This window comes from Neltuma alba, unplaced genomic scaffold (genome assembly GCF_004799145.2).
Source record: "Neltuma alba isolate B1F8T4 unplaced genomic scaffold, ASM479914v2 tig00013102_pilon, whole genome shotgun sequence".
NCBI lineage: Eukaryota > Viridiplantae > Streptophyta > Magnoliopsida > Fabales > Fabaceae > Neltuma > Neltuma alba.
The window spans coordinates 1-19,901 of NW_021637426.1; the positions used below are offsets into that span (position 1 = coordinate 1).

The 19,901-nt window shown below is 36.5% G+C and overlaps 1 pseudogene; it reads right to left on the bottom strand.

Annotated features, from left to right (window-relative positions):
- Nucleotides 1-6,574: 6,574 nt before the first annotated feature.
- LOC114734457 (taxadiene 5-alpha hydroxylase-like) lies at nt 6,575-9,148 on the bottom strand (annotated as a pseudogene).
- Between the last annotated feature and the right edge of the window lie 10,753 nt (nt 9,149-19,901).

The following is a 19,901-nucleotide window of genomic DNA, read 5'->3' on the forward strand; positions in this document are numbered from 1 at the left end:
AAAGTTTGTGCGATCCAGCCTGATCGCAGTGGTCTGGCTTGATGAATTAAAAAGAGAATATGCTTGCTGCCGGCATGTTACTGGTGACCTCAGAGGAAGAAGAATCAGACATTATGCTTTCCTTTCTGCCGCCGCTCTGATACCAAGAAAGGAAAGGAAGAAAAGGATAATGAGATAAATGTCTGTAGCACCAAATGGCGGTGCCCAGTCTGCTATTAAATAATGAATAGTGTACAGAGAGGACAAAAGAGTTTGTTACAAGCAGGGACACGTAGCCCTAAAGAATAAAGGAACAGAATAAAGGAATATTCTCTTCTAACCAATACATAATACTAAATGGAATTTGCTCTAACACATGAGCATAACGTCTAAAGTCATGGCAATAATCATAAAACGCCATTTTTGCTGCACTTGTTGCATCTTCATCTTATTCTTCGGATCTATGTCTTTGGTCTATTGGCTACGCCGAATCCCCGGCATGATGGCTCCGGGCTCACCGTGCAGGCCTGAGCAGTGAAGTTCCGGAACGACGCAACGAACAGAGCATTGGACATGTCGATCTTCACCTGCCCCCACCTGGTAGCCCATCAATCTCCATTCCAAAGAGTTCCAAAAACCTTCATGGGTTGCCTTGTAGGGAAATGCACTCCAATCTGTGATAAGCATAAGCCCAAGAGGAGAGTCCAATCCCAAAAGACTAGCCTATTAGGAGGAAGAATCCCTTGAACTTATAAACTCCACAACACTTGTGAGATTCCCCAATGTGAGACTCATAACAGAGCACCCCTCTCGAGAGCCGATGTCCGACAGCTCTACTCTACGGTACTTACTCAGTCTTCTTACTTGTCAGAACCCTCCGCAGGTAACCCTTTCGGTTGGCCGACTCTTACTGAAAGTACCAATATGATGAGCATAAACCCAAAAGAAGAGCCCATCCCAAAAGACTAGCCTATTAGAAGAGAGAGCCCATTGAACTTATAATACCCAGATACAAGCTCAACAGATACGTAATGACTGGAAACAGGGAATGAGAAGGGAAAAAAACACCAGAGAAGGAGCAGAATATTCAGAGAGAAGAAGAGACCTAGAAAGAGAGAAATCAGAGATCAATCACATATTCCACACCCTCCTCTCTTTCCTCCAACGACTTATATTCCTCACTCTGCCTGAGTTTCCACGTGAGTCTTTTCTCACGGGTGCTGCGACGCGGACCTTCATCTGCATGTTCCTTGTTTGACTCATGGGCTTATGCTCATCATACAATCTCATGCCTGTTTCACATCACTCTTATGGAAGTATTATCCACAAGTATTCTGCATTCAAATTCAATTCAAAAATTATGCAGTTGCACATGAAAATCCAAACACACCCAATTCGTTACGTAGAATGGAAGGAAGAAGGAATGATCAGTATACTTCCTCCGGCTTTAAATATAAGAGTTTATTACGGTATTTGTTTTGGTCCTAAATATAAAATTTCAATCTTTATAGTTTCTCAAATTTATAATTTTTTCCAAACAATCTTAATAATTACACATGTAAAGAGCAAGGTTTTCATTAATGGGGTGGTTTTTAATACAAAATGATTAGAGAATTGACTCCTATTATTAACAAGTCATCAATAATATGGCTAAAGCATAAAAGTTCCCCAAATTTAAAACCATGTACAAATAACTTCTTTATCCTTTACAACTTGATGATTAATCTCAAACTAATCAATTTTACACCTCTTAAACTTTATTTTATATGCATATCTACACAAACTTTGAGTTATACGCAATACCCGTTAAATGATCATTTGCAAATAATTAAACAATAAACAAAATTAATAATGTCAAGTTATTTGCATAAATATAAATGTTCGGGAAAGTTTATTGTAAAGTTTCAAAGATTAATAGTGTTATTTACGCATGGCATAAAACTCTATGCAATGTTTGAAAGTTACCCTATTCTGATGGACATGGGAGCAGTAATAATGTAACTTACACGATACGTTGAGAGTTCCAATCAATAGAGTAAGTGTGGAAGTCCTCAGTGGGATCAAATCAAAGGTAGAGTTGCATTTCTCGACCACCTTCGCCACATGCAAAAATATTAGTGGACATCAGATAAGGATCTCCCGACAAGTTTCCTAGGAACTATGTGTCTATCTCGCCGTGGTGTGGCCCCTCCGAGCTTAACTTCGTACATTACACATGCACACAACATTAATCACACCAAAATTAATTAACCTCCCAAACCAATCCCAATCCATAAAACATATAGGCGCATACATATACATACATACATAAACATCTTCATGTTACGAAGTAAAACATCGTATCATTATAATTATGCATACATAAAAAGCAGTGACGGTTCCTGCTGAGTTTCCTGGGACGAGTTTGATTTGCACATCAAATCTTCCGAACAAAAACTCACTCTTGGAAACGACATCGAAGCCAGAATATTGATCCAACGTTTGGAATAAGCTTTTGCCTTCATCTTCGATTCTGGCTCTATTCTCTCCGAAAAGAGTGTCAAAATATTCTCTGAAATTCCCATCCACACCAATACTCGTACCAACAAACGCTAGAAACACACAAACAAAAACAAGATTGGAACTACAAGACAACATGGATGAAGATAAATCTCTTGTCCTTTAGATGAAGTGAAGGTTTCAGATTGCTTCGCAGGAACATAACAACAACAACGTTCTTGTTGGGGTGAGATTAATAATGTGAATGTTATAGATCGATGGGGATGTAAGTTTGTTACCAGAAGCTGTTGTGAACACAACGGCCACATGGCTTAGGGTGATTGATTGGGATCATTATGATGATGATAATATTTTCTGTCACAAACTGAATATCATCTAAGCCTTAGACTTTTACTTTTCTGGGAAAAATTAATTGGAGACAGATGGACGAAAAGGAGAATCAGTTTTGATCGATGGATGATAAGAAGAATAATGGTTTAGGAAGCTAGGTCAATGGATACGGATGTGTTTTTGGAATTTGAGGTTGAACGATAGTCAAAGAGCTGAATTTGGGATTGTTTTATTCTAATACTAGGAATCCTAAAAATATACGAAGACTGGACCAGAAACTTAACCCCTCCATATTCTAAGGATACTGTCTTTTTTTTTTTTGGTAACAGGATAAGAATTTAGGTGCCTTGGATAAACGCAAATTCAAAACTCAAAAGAATGTTTGGAGAAGTAATTGCAGAATACCTATCAATGAGATTCTGACATTCGCAATGAAATTTATACTCTTATGAGCTTTTCTTTTTTGGCCCGATATACTCTTCTGAGCTATTAATCGTACTTTTATCAATTAGATTAATCTTTATTCGCTATTTTATAAACATATTTGGTGCTACTTTAATGTGTTAGATTATTTTTTCAAAAAAAAATTCAGAGGTTTGAACTCTTGACCATTGTATATTTATATCTACACCTCACCTCACTCTGACCACTTGAGTTAACCCCACGTAGCATGCGTCAGATCATGTGGAGGTATCTTTTTAATGCGTATAAATGTTATTTGATTTCACGAATTTGGACCCCTGAATTGAGGCTTTCGCAGGTGAAACAATTAATTGATAGATATTAATCACCATATATATCATGATATCTAATAGTGTTGAGGGGGATCATTGCTGTTAAACTCAAGAGTTGACTTTCCGAGTTTAATATTTTAACATTTTCAGCTTATAAAGTTATCTCGACTTGCTCTTAAACTCATGATAATTATAAACTAGGTTAAACTTAAGAGTTTGCTTACTGAGTTTACTGTTTTTACGTTTCCAGCTTATAAAATCGTGTCACCTTACACTTAAATTCGTGTTAATTTTTTAATTTGGTTATGTTTAATAACTTTATATATATATGAATTTGTAAAAATTTTTGTTAAATATGGCATATTGTGAACGTTAATAAATTTAATTTCAATTATTTGGATTTAAAACATATTTAAATAATATTGTTGTTATTTTTTATATTTTAATTATTTAATTATCTATTTTTAATACTAATTTATTAATAAAAGTAAATTTTTACAAGTTTATGATTCGAGTTTATAATTTGAGTTCACATATTTATCATAAGTGTATTTAAACTCATGAATTTGATAACTTTGGAGGGAATTACAAATTTATTTTTTTAAAAAAAAAATAAAGATCTTTATCTCAACACTATTAGAGGGCATCTAATAGTTAATATCCGTAATTGAGACTTAAATGAGAAAGCTCAACTAAAGGGTTCCAATCCTCATTTCACATGGTACTTTTGGCTGAAATTATCTCGCATAATCTATACCTCTTATGGCTGGCAATTGATATTTAAAAAGAAATTGATAGGAGTTTTTTTGTTGGCCAAAGATAAGAGTACTGTTATAATATTTAAACAAACATTTACCATATTTATTAAGGCTATAATTTTACTTCAAATGGGATAAGTGTGTTCTATTTTAATTATTACCTTAGAATAAAAACAGTACTCTTATCTTATTAGAAAAATAGGCACTAATAATAAGAAAAAGGATATCAGTATTACTATTAGTATTAATAAATTTTTATAATATTTGACCAAACTATTCTTAACATTTTAGGTATTAACATTATGAACTATATAATCTCTGGTCCTAATTATAAAATCTTGTTTATAGTTTATAAATGATATCTTATAATTAAGACTGAAAGTAGTATATAAATCTTAAGTATGCTTTATTCTTGTCTTCAAGATTTGGTTTTATTTTAATACCAGTATTAATTATCTGTCATGTGAGCTCATTAATTATGCACACTAGCTGTTTCCGTGGCTTGCTCTCCTTTTCACTATAAACAATACACTTTTTCTGTTATATAAATGGAAGCACCTTGAAATGGGACCCAATTTCGTGCTAAGCAAGATGATGAGCACTGAGAGCTCATCATTTATGCGCACCGTTTTAACAAAGTCAAGGACGAGTTCCCTCTATTTAATTGCCATGCGACGTCGTTCTCTGAGATAAAGTCAACGAAGTTCCCTCCATTCAAGGCAAGTTCTATTTTTTTTTCTATTTTAATAATATGCAAGTTCCAAATTTTCGCTTCTCTTCCTCTTCGAAGAAAAATACCAGGGCTAGTCTTCGATCGAAGTCCCCTGGGGAAAGCTCGAATGTTTCAACAGAAACCTCCTTCGCTGTTGTTTAAGGGCAGCTTTGGTTTGGATACCAACTCTCCTTTTCAGGAGGCAGCCATTCAAAAAAAAAAGAGGATATTTTCTCAATCAAAAAGCAAGTCTCAATCTGCCGCAAAGCACAATCACGGGATGTTATCGTCTCGGACTTTCTGCAGCTCTTAGACTTTTACTTTTGATCTTTTTAAAGTAGCTGCTTCGGTTAGTCCTGTTTTTTTCTAGTGTAGTGAACCTTTAAATCTGTATCTCTATTTAATTAATGCATTTTGCCTTTTCATTAAAAAAAAAAAAGGAAAAATACCAATGGCGACTGTCTCAGCAGAAGCAGAAGCTAAATTAAAAAAAAAACAAATGTCTCTAAAAGATCAAGGCAATGAATTTTTCAAGTCAGAGAAGTCAAAGTCGCAGCACTTTACACCCCAACTATCAAGCAAGATCCTTCAAAACCTACTCTTTATAGGCACCTCCTGAAGCATCTTGCTGAGATTATTGATCAGGTGTTTACCTGCGCATGAAGATGATGCCGAAGAAGAAAGGGGAACGAAGAGAGAGGATTGAAATCGCCCACACCTTCAGCATTTTATATCGCTCATCATCCAACGGTCAAGATCAATTCGAACTTTAATGAAACGGTGCGTTGCGGTGATGAGCTCCTTGTGCTTATCAAGCCGCTTCGCACTGAAACTCGTTCCCTTGAAATGGTGATGAAGCCCTGATATTTTTCGCTGTGTCACATATTATGCTAAATGAATAATCTGTGATTTATGAATAGTATAACCTGTTATAAATTAAAATAAAATATAAAAATTTGTATTTAAATTAGATCTTACTAATATGTAATTCAGCTATTCACTACATATGAAAATTAAGAAAAACAATGATTAAACATAACCTGTATGAGCAACAAAAAATATGAGAACAATCTTTTACGTCGGCCAACAATTGAGCCATCATTATGTTATGTTATTTATAGTGTTACGTTACCCAGTAATGGAAGATAATTGACTTGGTTTTTCAACGATATATATATGTCTACTTGTCTTTGTATTTAAGGAGGTTCATTTTGCCAGAATTAATTTCTCTTAATATTAAAATCTCTAGTCAAAGTTGGTCTTATATATCCAAACTAAATTATCATTTCCACGCAAGAAAAAAAATCATGATCCAATAAACATTCATAGGCTTACACATTTATTTATCATTGACTTTACCAAAAAAATAATGTTGACCAAATCCTCGTCTCTGTTTTTAATGTGGACAACAAATATAGATCAATTCGAACTAACTACCATGGACACATCACACCCATGTTATTATTGCCACTTGTCATAAATAAACAATCTAGACCGACCGATAAAGTTAACGACTAAAATTTGATCTGAACAATTCCCTAAATCTAAGAAATACATATAATTCAAAGTTGTGAAGGAGTAGTGAGGGAGATCTTGGGGCAGATTTTGATGGGCAATCCAAGAGAAGGGGATCTAAAGTGATAGGCTCATGAGGATGAAGTAAGGACCAATCAAAGCGAGTGACAACATAATGGAGAAATATGAGAATATTGAGCTTAGCCAGTTGGTAACCAGCACAAAGTCTTGGTCCTCCTCCAAATGGAACAAATGCACATGGTGGTATTTTTGTTGCCTCATCCTCCTCAAACCTCCTTGGCTTGAACCTCGTTGCATCCTTAAAATACTCTTCATTGTAGTGTGTCCCGTATTCTGTCCATAGAACCTGTAATTTGCAAAATCACCATTTAATATTAATAAGCTAAGCCTTCTCTCTCTGATCAAGAGTAACCACACCACTTAGCTACAAATGCAGTTAATCTATATATAATATGCTCTCTTCAGTCTCATCATATATAAGACGCTTTTTAACTAATCGATCATAAGAATTAAGAAATGTGATGAAACTGGTGTTTGGATTAGCTTGTTAGAAGTAATGTTAGATATGCGAGATAAATATATGAAAAAAAGAGAGAAAATCTCAAAAAAGTGATAGTTGAATTTCAAAATTCTAAATCAGTATTCGTTACTACACTCATAAAGAAAATGACTACATTCAAAGAGCAAATGATAACGCATTTTTGTAGTAATTCTTGATTTGGAATTTTGAAATTCAGTAGTCATTTTTTTGGGATTTTCCAAAAAAAAAATTGTCTTAACTTGCATAAAAATATTTTTTTAAGTGTTTTTGGGATTTCCCAAACTCCCCCCAAACTTAGTTAATTAAGTGTCTTAATTTCTTCAAACATTCCTGAATTACTCTTAATTGAGGGTGTATATGAATTAGTAGTAAAAATAATAAATTTTAATTAAAATTAAATTTATAGCACTTCCTTCAATCCTATATATACGTAACATTTTGCCACATAGGGTTAATTTTATGTATAAGCAATACTTAGTGTTTTTTCTAAAAGTTGAATGCACTTTCTCCATTTTAAACTCCAATTAACTACATGTCTCACTTATTTTTCCCCCACTCTTTCTGTTTCAGGTCTTATCTCTTCCCACTCAATATCTTTCACCCCATATCAATAAGGAGATATTTTTGAGGAAAAAATTACATATATTTATTATTTTTAACTGATTTTTTATTTATATAATTGGTTATTTATAATTTATTTATATCAATGGAGGGAGTATCATATATGAGATTTTGCGCAATATATATATATATATATATATATATATATGGTGTCTCACACTGTAATAAATGAGGAAGAGAGAAATAAATAAAGAAGTTGACCTTCCATCCTTTGGGTATTGTGAAGCCTTCATAATCAATATCAGCAATTGTCTTCCTGAAGGAGCCGAAGATAGGAGGGTGCAATCTCATGCTTTCTCTCGCAACGTGCCATGAATATTTCATCTGCTTTACGTCTTCCACTGTCAACTTCTCACCCCTCCTTTTCTTCTTCCTTCATGTTCTGCAAATTAATATATATATATATATATATATCTGATCTATATGTATTTGATACATTCATTGAAAATCAAGATATATATAGATCAAGTAACTGAACAATGTAATCAAAATGCCTTGAAGAAGCTTGGTGTAGCAGTCAGGGTGGTGAGCAAGCATCTTGAAGGTCATAGCAATGGCGAAAGAAGTTGTATCGTGAGCTGCAAAAACTAGCAGAACCATATTGTCGACGGCTTCTTGTTCAGTGATCTCTCCTTTAATGATCCCACAAACAAGTTTCCTTAGAAGCATCCCTTCTTCTTTCTTCAACCTTCCTTGCATTATCTCCTTCTTCTTCTTCCTCACGACATTCCCCAGCATCTTCTCGATCTCATCCCTCGCCTTCTTCGCTCTCCAAAACCTAGAACCAGGAACTTTAACTGCTGGTGAGAACACTCCCTCTAAAACCCTCTCGAACGTGTTCAGCATCTCTGAATCCACCTTCATCCCCATTAAACACTCGAACACTGTTGAAAGTAAGAATTTTGGCTGATCTGTACAGGTGAATCGTTTCTCGGCCATGCCAATCTCTGGAAATATGAAGCTGAACTGAGCTGCACATCTTTGAAACCAGCATTTTAAGGCCAGAATGGGCAAGGCTTGAGACTATAACCCCACGAAGGAATCGGTGCCTTTCGCCGTCTTTCTCCATGATTGAGTCCTTCCCCATGAGCTGAACTGAAGACGAAGGCCAGGAGCTTTTCACCAGCTTGAACTTATTCGACAGGAAGAACTTGTTGGCCTCTGATCCATTCACTATCACAGTTGGTGACCCCATGAGCCTTGTTTTGAAGATCTTTCCATGTTTCAGAATCCGAGGCTGCACGAAGTCCTCGAACAACTTGTTTCTTTTCTGTGCATTGAAAAACTCCATGGTTTCTCCGATCCACAGGGACCCCATTTCACCTGGTGGCAGCTTCTGTTTCTTTCTGATATGGCTTTGCTTTTGCATCAAGAAACCGAAAGAAGCAAATGCAATTAAGAGGAGGAAGAAGAAGCCCCACATGAGATCCGTGGACATTGGTAGTGAAGTTGTGAGGATCAAGGATTTCGAAAATGCTGAACTCATTTATTTCCTTTTGGCTGTCTTGAGGGATATATGTGCTGCTTCACATATTTATAGGGCAATTTAATTGGTTTATTTAATTATTGTGTAAGAAGAAGAACAACAACAAATGGTCAAACCAAGTTGATTCTTATCACAAGGTCAACCGTTTCTTAAAGTCACAAACCGTCCTAGAGTATAAAATTTGAACGAGACGGTGGAGTTGTCTATAAGAAATATCTTAGGCCCCATTTGGTATACATGTGGAATCCAAGAAAGAAACAGAAGAGACCTTAGGAAAAAATAACAGCGTAGGGGTTGAAATACATAGATCTAAAATTGTTATTTGTAAAATAATAAACTTGACTATCTAATTGTACACGGAACTAGTTTCTTGTGTTTAATTCAGAAGACAATATCTAGCAACTTTGAGTAGTTCAGCAATAATTTCCCAAAAATTTATTGATATATTTTTAAACGCAAATAATAAATATATAACAAATTTTGCATCTAAGATTAATTAATATATTTAAATATTTCTCAATTATTTTTTTTTTGCAAATATTGCTTCCTTCTATCCTTATCATAAAGCACATTTTACAAGAAAGAAATAATCTTTATTATATGCCCAAATTGCGCTATTCATCACAATTTTTTCAAGATTAACTCTATTTAAAATTTCATCAATGCAACTTCTATAGCTTCTTCGACGTGATTCATGTGATACAATTGGCTCATCCAAAAAAAAAAAGTCACTCTAATCTTTTTTATAAGATACAAATGATTAAATTATGTAGATAAAATTTGATGAAATTAATTAAAAGTAATTGACAAACTCAATTATTTTTATATATTTTGATATCTTTTATATGGGTTTTTGTCAACTTAATTAGTCTTTTTGACCTTAATTGATTGGTAATTGATTTTAATATATTTTATTTTGAATTATTATTTTATAGGGGCAAAATTGTCATATTTTGGTTTAATTGTGACTAATTGATTTTTGAGGACAATTAATGCTACCTTATCCTTGAATTTTGCTTGCAGGGTTTTGGAAGAAATAAAAATGAAATAAATAAATAAATAAATAAAAAAGAAAAAAAATAATTAAAAAGAAAGGGGCAAAACGTTGCGTTTTGCCCCACCCCACTAATAACCTAATATCATATTATTCTTCATCAGCAAGAGGGGGACGCCGAGCCAGAGAACGAAAAACAGCGCCAAACACACATACGAAACAGAGCAAGCTTTGGGCGGCGGAGAACGAAACACACACACACGTTAGCTCTTGACGGCGAAGGACCAGAGTGAGGCGGAGTCTTCCATCACCACCATCTTCGTCTTCGCTGAATCCTCCTGGTGGCAGAGAGGAGTGCGACAGCAAGAGGTGTGCACGAGCTGAGGGAAGACGCAGGCGCAGACCAGCGAGCTGAGGGCGGAAGACGCAGCGAAACAGAGAAGTGAACCATTCAGCGTGAACAGTGTTCTTCCATGGGATCCTGTAGCAAAATACTGATTGCAGCGAATTTGATGGCAACCCGTGGCTAATTCCTAATTCTCTAATTCAACAATAATGGCAGGAGCTTGGATCATTAAAGGGGAGTTTTAGTTGCTTTAATTTCCTACTCAATAATTGTTTAACAATTCCTAGGTCTTAGGATAGTTTTTCTGATTGTTGGGATAATTGTATTGCTTAATCTGATTATATTTAGGGATTATTGTGACTGAATTATTGCTTAGTATTAGACATTGGGCTGTTTATAGTTTTAATCTCAATTATAATGTTGTGGTTATGACATTTGTATTGATTTTGGAATTAATATATTGTGATTTTCTAAGGTGGCTTAGAATTTTGGATCATATAGTCTCTTGCTAACTTTAATTCTGTTATTTTGGATTTAAGAGTTCTAATTAAGCATTGGTTTTTAGCATCCTTAATCCCATTTTACTATTCTGGTTGCAGTTAGTAAGTTGGGATTTTAGGAAAATATTTTGTGGCAACTCGAGGTGGCTCGGTTGTTGGATCAAAAGCTTAATTATAATTCTTAATTCATTGTTTTTAACTCCCACATCTTTTAGAGTGATGATTGCCTGCGTTGTTGAATTGGAGGATTGATTTTTATCAGTGTTATCTGTGTGTCTCATTTTCATTTCTTTAATCTCCATTCATTTTAATCACTTTTATATAAAAACAAAAAAAAAGTATTTTAATTTTAATTTGATTCGTAGTATTTAATTAACAGCTTTTCAAAATCAAAAATCTCTTTTTATAGTTTAGGTTACTTGCATTCATTTACTAGGGTTTAATTTCGTTTTCGGCTCCTCAAAGTGAAACGACCCGAGTTTTGCACTATATTGCATTAATTCGGTTAATTTTTGGAGTAACCTCAAAGCGACAATTAAGGGAAGTTCAACTTCAAGTGGCACCGTTGCCGGGGAGCCAAGAAATTGGTTCCCTAGTAATTAAGTGTCAAGTAGCCTTGATTGGGGTTCATTTGTTGAGCCTTTTTAGATTTCATTTTTGTTAGTTTTTGCATTTTCTTTAGTAGTTTGCATTTGTTTCTTTTGATTTTTCATAGCATTTTTTTTCTTCTTCCTTTGCATAAAAAAAAATCAAAAATACAACTAAATATCTTCATTTTTCATTCATTGCATTGCATTCATCTGTTTTCTTTTGCTTAATTGCTTCTGGTTGATTGATTGTTTATGCCAAGAAAGGGTAGGTCTAAAACCCTAGTTCCTTCCAATCTTGAGCTTCAAAGTTCTTTAAGAGAAGTTAGACAAGACCAAAGGGTAGAAAGGACTAGTGAGGTTGAACTAGACAATTTAACTGATCTAGATTTGGTGGTTGACTTAGGTGACATAATGGAAACAGTTAATAATCCTAATGGTAACAACAATGGTGGTAATGAGAGAGGGGGCAATGGACATAATGGGGAGCATGATAGAGTAGGAGAGAATAATGGAGATAACCCTAGAAGAAGAACCATTAGGGAAGCCACTACTTCTGATGCAAATTATGATCCTTTTAATGTTGCATGCCCTAATGTTGATGTTAATTTTGAGATTAAAGGTCCACTGCTTAATTATTTGCCTAAATTTCATGGTTTGACAGGTGAGGACCCGTACAATCATCTGAAATCTCTCTCTATGGTATGTGCTAGCATGAAGCCGGTTGGGGCTAATCTGGATGAGGTTCTTTGGAAGGTATTCCACTTGTCTCTGGAGGGCAAAGCGCGAGAATGGTACATGAGCTTGCCTAGTTATATGGCAGATGCTTACCATAACTGGAACAACCTCAGAAAAGCATTCTTGGAGAAGTATTTCCCTGCTTCCCGGACTTCTACATTGAGAAAAGAGATCTACTCTGCAAAGCAAGATTATGATGAGTCACTGTATGACTACTGGAACCGTTTTCAGGACTTGCTTTCTAGATGTCCACACCATCAGATTCCAGATGAGCAGTTAGTCCAATACTTTTATGATGGACTTAAGACCCAAGATAAGGGGATGTTGGATGCTGCTTCTGGGGGTTCTCTTATTGATTTAACTGCTGAGGAGGCATGGGAACTTATCAAGAAAATGGCATTGAACCATCAACAGTATAGCATCAGGGAGTCTAAAAATGTCAATGCAATGCATACTAATCCTTCTTCAGTCCACATTCCTCAATTGGACACATTCACTTCTCAAATTGCTGCTTTGACTACACAGTTGAATAAGCTTGCATCTCACACTCCCCCTGTTGACACTCGGACTCCTAATTCTATGGAGATGACTGCACCTAGTTGTGAGCATTGTAATTCTGTTATGCACATCTCTGCTGCTTGCCCTCATAGATATGAGGAAGTTTCTGCCATGTATCAAGGAAGGGCCAATCAATCTAAGCAATGGAACCCATACTCAAACACATATAATGAAGGATGGAAAGCTCATCCAAATTTCCGATGGGGAGGAGGTGACAATAGGCAGGTTCAAGAAGGGTTTCAAGGGAATATGGTTCCTCAAGGACAATCTTACTATGGAGGGTTACAAGGAGAATCTTCTAGAGCCATGTCTACCCCACAGCAATCACAGTCTAAGGATGATGAGCGGTTCTCCCGAATACTCAAGGGCATTGAGGCTATGACTGAGCACATATCTAAGTCTGAAGCTAAATCTGAAGCTAGATTTGCAGCCCTAGAGAATAGGATGGAGCAATGGGAAACTAGAACCTCTAATTTGACTTCTTATGTCACCAAGTTGTCAAATGGTGTGAGTGAACAGCAAGCTAAGGCTAGTGGTTCAATGCCTTCCAACACGGTGATAAATCCTAAATCTTTGAATGCAATTACATTGAGAAGCGGTAAGGAAATTGGTGCTAAGACAGTGCAATTCAAAGATGATGAAGAGGGTGAAGAACTAGTTGACGAAGAGATAGAAGTTGAGTCTCCTCCTTCTAAAACCACTCAAGACATTCCCAAGGCCACTCAAGAGACCTCCATTCAATCCAAAGAGCCAATAGAGAAAGGATCATCTTCCAAAGGTGATGAGGTAAATATTTCTGACTTGCCTTTTCCTCATTCATATCTCATGAGTAAGAAAGTTATTGAAAAGAAAGATAATGATGAGCTTTTTGAAATGTTTAGCAAACTTGAGGTTAATGTGCCATTACTTGATTTGATTAAAAAGATGCCTAAGTGTGCTAAGTTTCTAAAAGATCTATGTACAAACAAGAGGAAGTATAGGCATAGTGAGAGAATCCAACTGGGGTCTAGTGTTAGTGCTATTTTCAAACCACAGCTGCCTATTAAGTGTAAAGACCCGGGTTCCTACACTATTCCCTGTACCATAGGCAAAACAAACATTTCACATGCCTTACTAGACTTAGGTGCAACCATAAATGTTATGCCTACCTCTATCTATGAGAGTTTGGGTATTCATGCCTTGAAAGACACCAGTGTTGTGCTAGGTCTAGCTGATAGGACTGTGAGACATCCTAAGGGCTTTCTTGAGGACGTTCTTGTGCAAGTGAAGGGTCTTGTGTTCCCAGCTGACTTTTATGTGCTAGATATGACTGATGAGATTAAAGCCGATAGCACTTTGATTCTAGGAAGACCTTTTCTTAGAACAGCCCAAACCATAATTAATGTGAAAGACGGGGTCATTACCATGGGCTTTGGGGACCAACAGATTACCTTCAACATTTCTGATGCTATGAGTCAAGGTTATGCAAATTGCTCTTACTTGGGTGTTAATTTGATTGATTGTGCTGTTAATGATGTTGATGATTTGCATGAATGTGAGATGCATGAACATGACTGGTATGGTGAGATTGTTGAGCATGATGATGCATTTACTTGTTTATCTACCCCTCATTCTTCTTCTTTTTGCTCATGTTATGGTGACGTGGTGTGTGTTAACTGTTTAGAAGTTGATCACCTCCTTTCCATCTCTCATGATTTTGATGCATCATCTTGTCTTAACTGTGATTCTGCCTTGAACACTACACTTGATGATAGCCTTGAGAAAGGCGAGTTTGTTGATTCTGCAGGTACTAATGATAAAGGAGCTGTTACACAAGCTACACCGGTAGCTTCTCCTTTGAGTGGTGCTGGAACATTAGAAGAGGCTAGCAACAAGATTGCTACTCATTTAGTCACTTCTAATCCCACTCTTCCTTGTGATTTACTTAATGTTTCTGCTGATAAGATTGATACCAATCCTTCTTTTTGTAGGTCATCCAAGAATGGCACTGAGTTGGGAAGTGGAGGACATACACATCATGATGAGCTTATATCTCCTTCCCCAAGCCATATAGACATGCCACTTGCATTGAATGCACTTGACATAAAGGAATTAGTTCCTTCTGTTGTGCAACCTCCTGATTTAGAACTGAAACCCCTCCCCTCTAATTTGAAATATGTCTTTCTTGCTGCTGATTCTAAATTGCCTGTTATTATTTCCAGTTCTTTGAGTAGTTCTGAAGAAGAAAGATTGATTTCTGTATTGAAGAGTCATAAAGGGGCTATAGGATGGTCTTTAGGGGATATTCCGGGGATTAATCCCTCAGTTTGCACACACAGGATCCTTTTGAATGAAGGGTCCAAGCCAGTTAGGCAACCACAGAGGAGACTGAATCCTCTCATTTTGGATGTGGTTAAGAAGGAATTCTCAAAGTTGTTGAGTGCTGGGATCATCTATCCCATATCAGACAGTGAGTGGGTAAGTCCGGTACAAGTAGTACCAATAGTACCAAAGAAGAGCGGTATCACAGTAGTGAGAAATGAAAATGATGAACTGATTCCAACTAGGGTTCAAAATGCTTGGAGAGTGTGTATAGACTATAGGAAGTTGAATGATGCTTACGAGAAAGGACCACTTTCCATTACCTTTTATAGATCAGATGTTGGAAAGAATTTCAGGAAAGTCTCACTATTGTTTTCTTGACGGTTTTTCTGGCTATTTTCAGGTACCTATCGCTCCTGAAGATCAGGACAAGACTACCTTCACATGCCCTTTTGGTACCTTTGCTTATCGAAGGATGCCATTTGGGTTGTGTAACGCTCCAGGCACCTTTCAAAGGTGCATGATGGCGATATTTAGTGATCTTCTAGAGCAAAACATGGAAGTTTTTATGGATGACTTTACTGTTTACGGTGAGAGTTTTGATGAGTGCTTGAATAGCCTAGAGCAGGCTCTTGAGAGGTGTATTGATAAGAAATTGGTTTTAAACTTTGAAAAGTGTCATTTCATGGTTGATAAAGGGATAGTCTTAGGTCACCTCATCTCTCGAAAGGGGATTGAGGTTGATAGGGCCAAAATTGAAGTTATTTCATCCCTTCCTTATCCTACTTGTTTAAAGGATTTGAGGTCTTTCTTAGGACATGCAGGTTTCTATCGGCGCTTTATTAAGGATTTTAGTAAAGTTGCTCTGCCTCTTTCTACCTTATTGAAAAAGGATACTGAATTTAAATTTGATGATAAGTGTAGACATGCTTTTGACACTTTGAAATCTATGCTTGTTTTACCTCCTATTCTCACTGCACCTAACTGGAATTTACATTTTGAGTTGTCTTGTGATGCTTCTAACTTTGCAGTAGGTGCCATGCTTGGACAGAAGGAGGAGAAACAGTCTAGAGTCATCGCATATGCCTCCAAGACGCTTGATTCCGCTCAAGTGAATTATACCACTACGGAGAAGGAACTATTTGCTATTATTTTTGCTTTGGATAAGTTTAGACAGTATCTTATAAACTCTCGAGTGGTTGTCTTTACAGATCATGCAGCGGTTCGATACCTATTTAAGAAGCCTCAGTCTAAACCTAGACTGCTGAGATGGGCTTTGCTGCTACAGGAGTTTGATATCGAGATTAGAGATCGAGCTGGAGCGGAGAATCATGTAGCTGACCACCTTAGTCGGTTACCTGAAGGCACACAGGGAGTTGACTCTTCTGATCTTGTTATTGACTCATTTCCTGATTCTGCACTTTTTGCCTTGGCTGTTCATGAGCCTTGGTACTCTAATATAGTTAATTATCTTGTCACTGACCTTATACCTCCTTCTATGTCTAAATTTCAGATTGATAAGCTGAAGAGGGAGGCAAGATACTATATCTGGGATGCTCCAATCCTGTGGAAGCAATGCAGTGACCAGATCATCAGACGCTGTGTTCCAAATAATGAGATCCACTCTATCCTTACCTTTGCACATTCTTTATCTTGTGGGGGGCATTTTAGTGCTAATAGGACTGCTAGGAGGGTTTTAGAGTGTGGTTTTTATTGGCCTTCTCTATTTAAGGATGCTTATTCTTTCTGCAAGTCTTGTGATAAGTGTCAGAGGTTTGGGAGTTTGGGTAGGAAGCATGAGATGCCTCTAAGACCTATGCATTTTTGTGAAATCTTTGATGTGTGGGGCATGGATTTTATGGGTCCCTTCCCTTCGTCTTTTGGGTTTTCATACATATTACTTGCAGTAGATTATGTGTCTCGATGGGTAGAGGCAGTGCCAACTAGGAAAGATGATGCTTCTACTGTTGCCAAGTTTTTACGTTCTCATATCTTTTGCAGGTATGGCATTCCAAGAGCAATCATCAGTGACCAAGGAACACACTTCTGCAACAGGACCATCAAGTCTCTATTGGCTAAACATGGAGTCAATCACAAGCTGGCCACTCCTTATCACCCTCAGACGAATGGGTTAGCTGAAGTCTCTAACCGGGAAGTGAAACGAATACTTGAGAAGATTGTGAAACCATCCCGTAAGGACTGGAGTGAAAGGCTTGAGGAAGCTCTTTGGGCTTACAGGACTGCCTACAAGACCCCTATAGGCATGTCCCCCTTCCGGTTGCTCTATGGCAAGGCTTGCCATCTACCTATGGAGATCGAGCACAAATCTTATTGGGCAATCAAGGCATGTGATGCAGATCTCGAATCTTCACTTGTCAATCGGAAGATGCAACTCCAGAACTTGAAGAAATGAGACTTGAATCCTACGACAATGCCAGAATCTACAAAGACAAGCTGAAAATGATTCATGACAGACAGATTCTGAGGAAGCAGTTTCATGAAGGTGACAAGGTTCTAAAGTTTAAAGCCCGGTTGAAGCTGATGCCCGGGAAGTTTGTCACCAAGTGGGAAGGTCCGTTTAGAGTTACTAAAGTATATCCCTTTGGCACGGTAGAGCTCGTAGATGAGGAGACCGGTATAACTTCACAAGTCAACGGCCATCTACTGAAGCACTACCACGAGGATCAAAGACCCCCCTGATCACCCGGTTGTTCCCTTCCACCCTACTCTTTTACTTTCTGTTGTATTGCTGGTGATATTGTTTGCTGAGATAGTTAGGAGTAAGTGTGGGGGAGGGAACTTTTCCAGTAGTTGTAGTTGTAGCTGTTTATTTCTGTTTAGTAGTTGTTTGTTTTGTTTCCTCTTGATTCTGCCATCTCTTCTGATCACTTGATTTATACTTGTCTATTTTCATTTCACATTATCTTAACATTGAGGACAATATTGATCAAGTGTGGGGGAGGGATTGTTGTTGAGTTGTTGAGCTTTATTTTGAAAAAAAAAAATTTGCCTTTGGATTTGCTCCTGTTTCCTAAGTATTGCTGCTATAATTGCTCTCTTCTCTGCCTTATTGGTTGATTTCTGAATTGCATCGCATGACTTGAGAGTGATTCTTGCTTGGGAATTTTGTTGCTGGTTTCTATGTCCTCCTGTTTTCATTCGCCTCAGTGTTTTGCACTGCTGTATGGGCGAGTTGTTGTTCTCTCTGTTGCTGACTCTTGACTTTTGTAATCCTTGGGCATCTCTTTTAAAATCCTTTTGCACAATGCTGGTGAATATTGTACGGCTGAGTTTGATTGCATTTGATTCGAGTGATTTCTGTTCTTAGTTGATTAGCATAGTAGAATACTTTTGGTGCAGTGTTATTAACCTTGTTTCATAGCTTGATTCTTAAGGAGAAAACATCTTGGAGAAAGCCTTGATGGAAGGATTTTTGAGCCATGTATTCTTTCTCATCTTGTGTGATTTTCACCTAGTTTTGGTTAACCTCTAGAACTTGTTAGATTCTTTTTCAAAGCTGCATTAATACCTAGGTTTGTGAAGATGATAGGGGCATTCATTTCTAAACCTTACCCAAACACAAACCACTTCATTTAACCTTTGTTCACCCCTTTGAGCCTTCACTTTCATTCCATTCATTGCTTTTTAGCAAATGTTTTGCATGAGTTACATTTGGTTTTTCATTTTGAAAAGTACATCATTAATGTCTATATCTTTGCCTTCTTGGGTTTGGATGCCAAAAAAAAAAAAGAAAAAAAAAAAAGAAAATAAGTTGCAACAAAAGAATAAATTTGAAATAAGGCATTCCATGGTGGTTTGAAGAGCAATGATTTCTGTCTCAAAAGGTTAAAATGCACTTTGGTGTTCTTTTATGATTGTACTTAAGCTCACTTTGAGTTGATTATTTACTACTCATGCATTTCACTTGTTAGTCCATTTCATTGATTTGGCCATAGTTTAACATTACAACCCTTCAAGTCCCCTTGATCATGAACCTAAGGTATGTTAGTGGTGGAGATATTAGAATTCTACAAGCTTATGGTATGGTGTAATCTAGGTGGATTGAGTGAAATTTTTCCCATTTGAGAGATGAGTGAAACACTTGTACCGTATGTGAGTCTCTTATGTTTCTCTTCTTTTATCCTGCTATGTTTCTTGTGTTAATTTCTTTGCACTGAAGTATTCTATGATTGTTGATTAATTAAGAATAAAGGTTGCTTGAGTTAATTGCACATTCATGCTTAGTTGATTTATGTTTGCTTGCATTGAGTGTCTCTCTATTGGATTCTTCTTTAATGATGTTTTGCCCAGGAGTGCAAAAGGCTAAGTGTGGGGGAGTTGACAAACTCAATTATTTTTATATATTTTGATATCTTTTATATGGGTTTTGTCAACTTAATTAGTCTTTTTGACCTTAATTGATTGGTATTGATTTTAATATATTTTATTTTGAATTATTATTTTATAGGGGCAAAATTGTCATATTTTGATTTAATTGTGACTAATTGATTTTGAGGACAATTAATGCTACCTTATCCTTGAATTTTGCTTGCAGGTTTTGGAAGAAATAAAAATAAAAAAAAATAAATAAAAAGAAAAAAAATATTAAAAAGAAAGGGGCAAAACGTTGCGTTTTGCCCCACCCCACTATAACCTAATATCATATTATTCTTCATCAGCA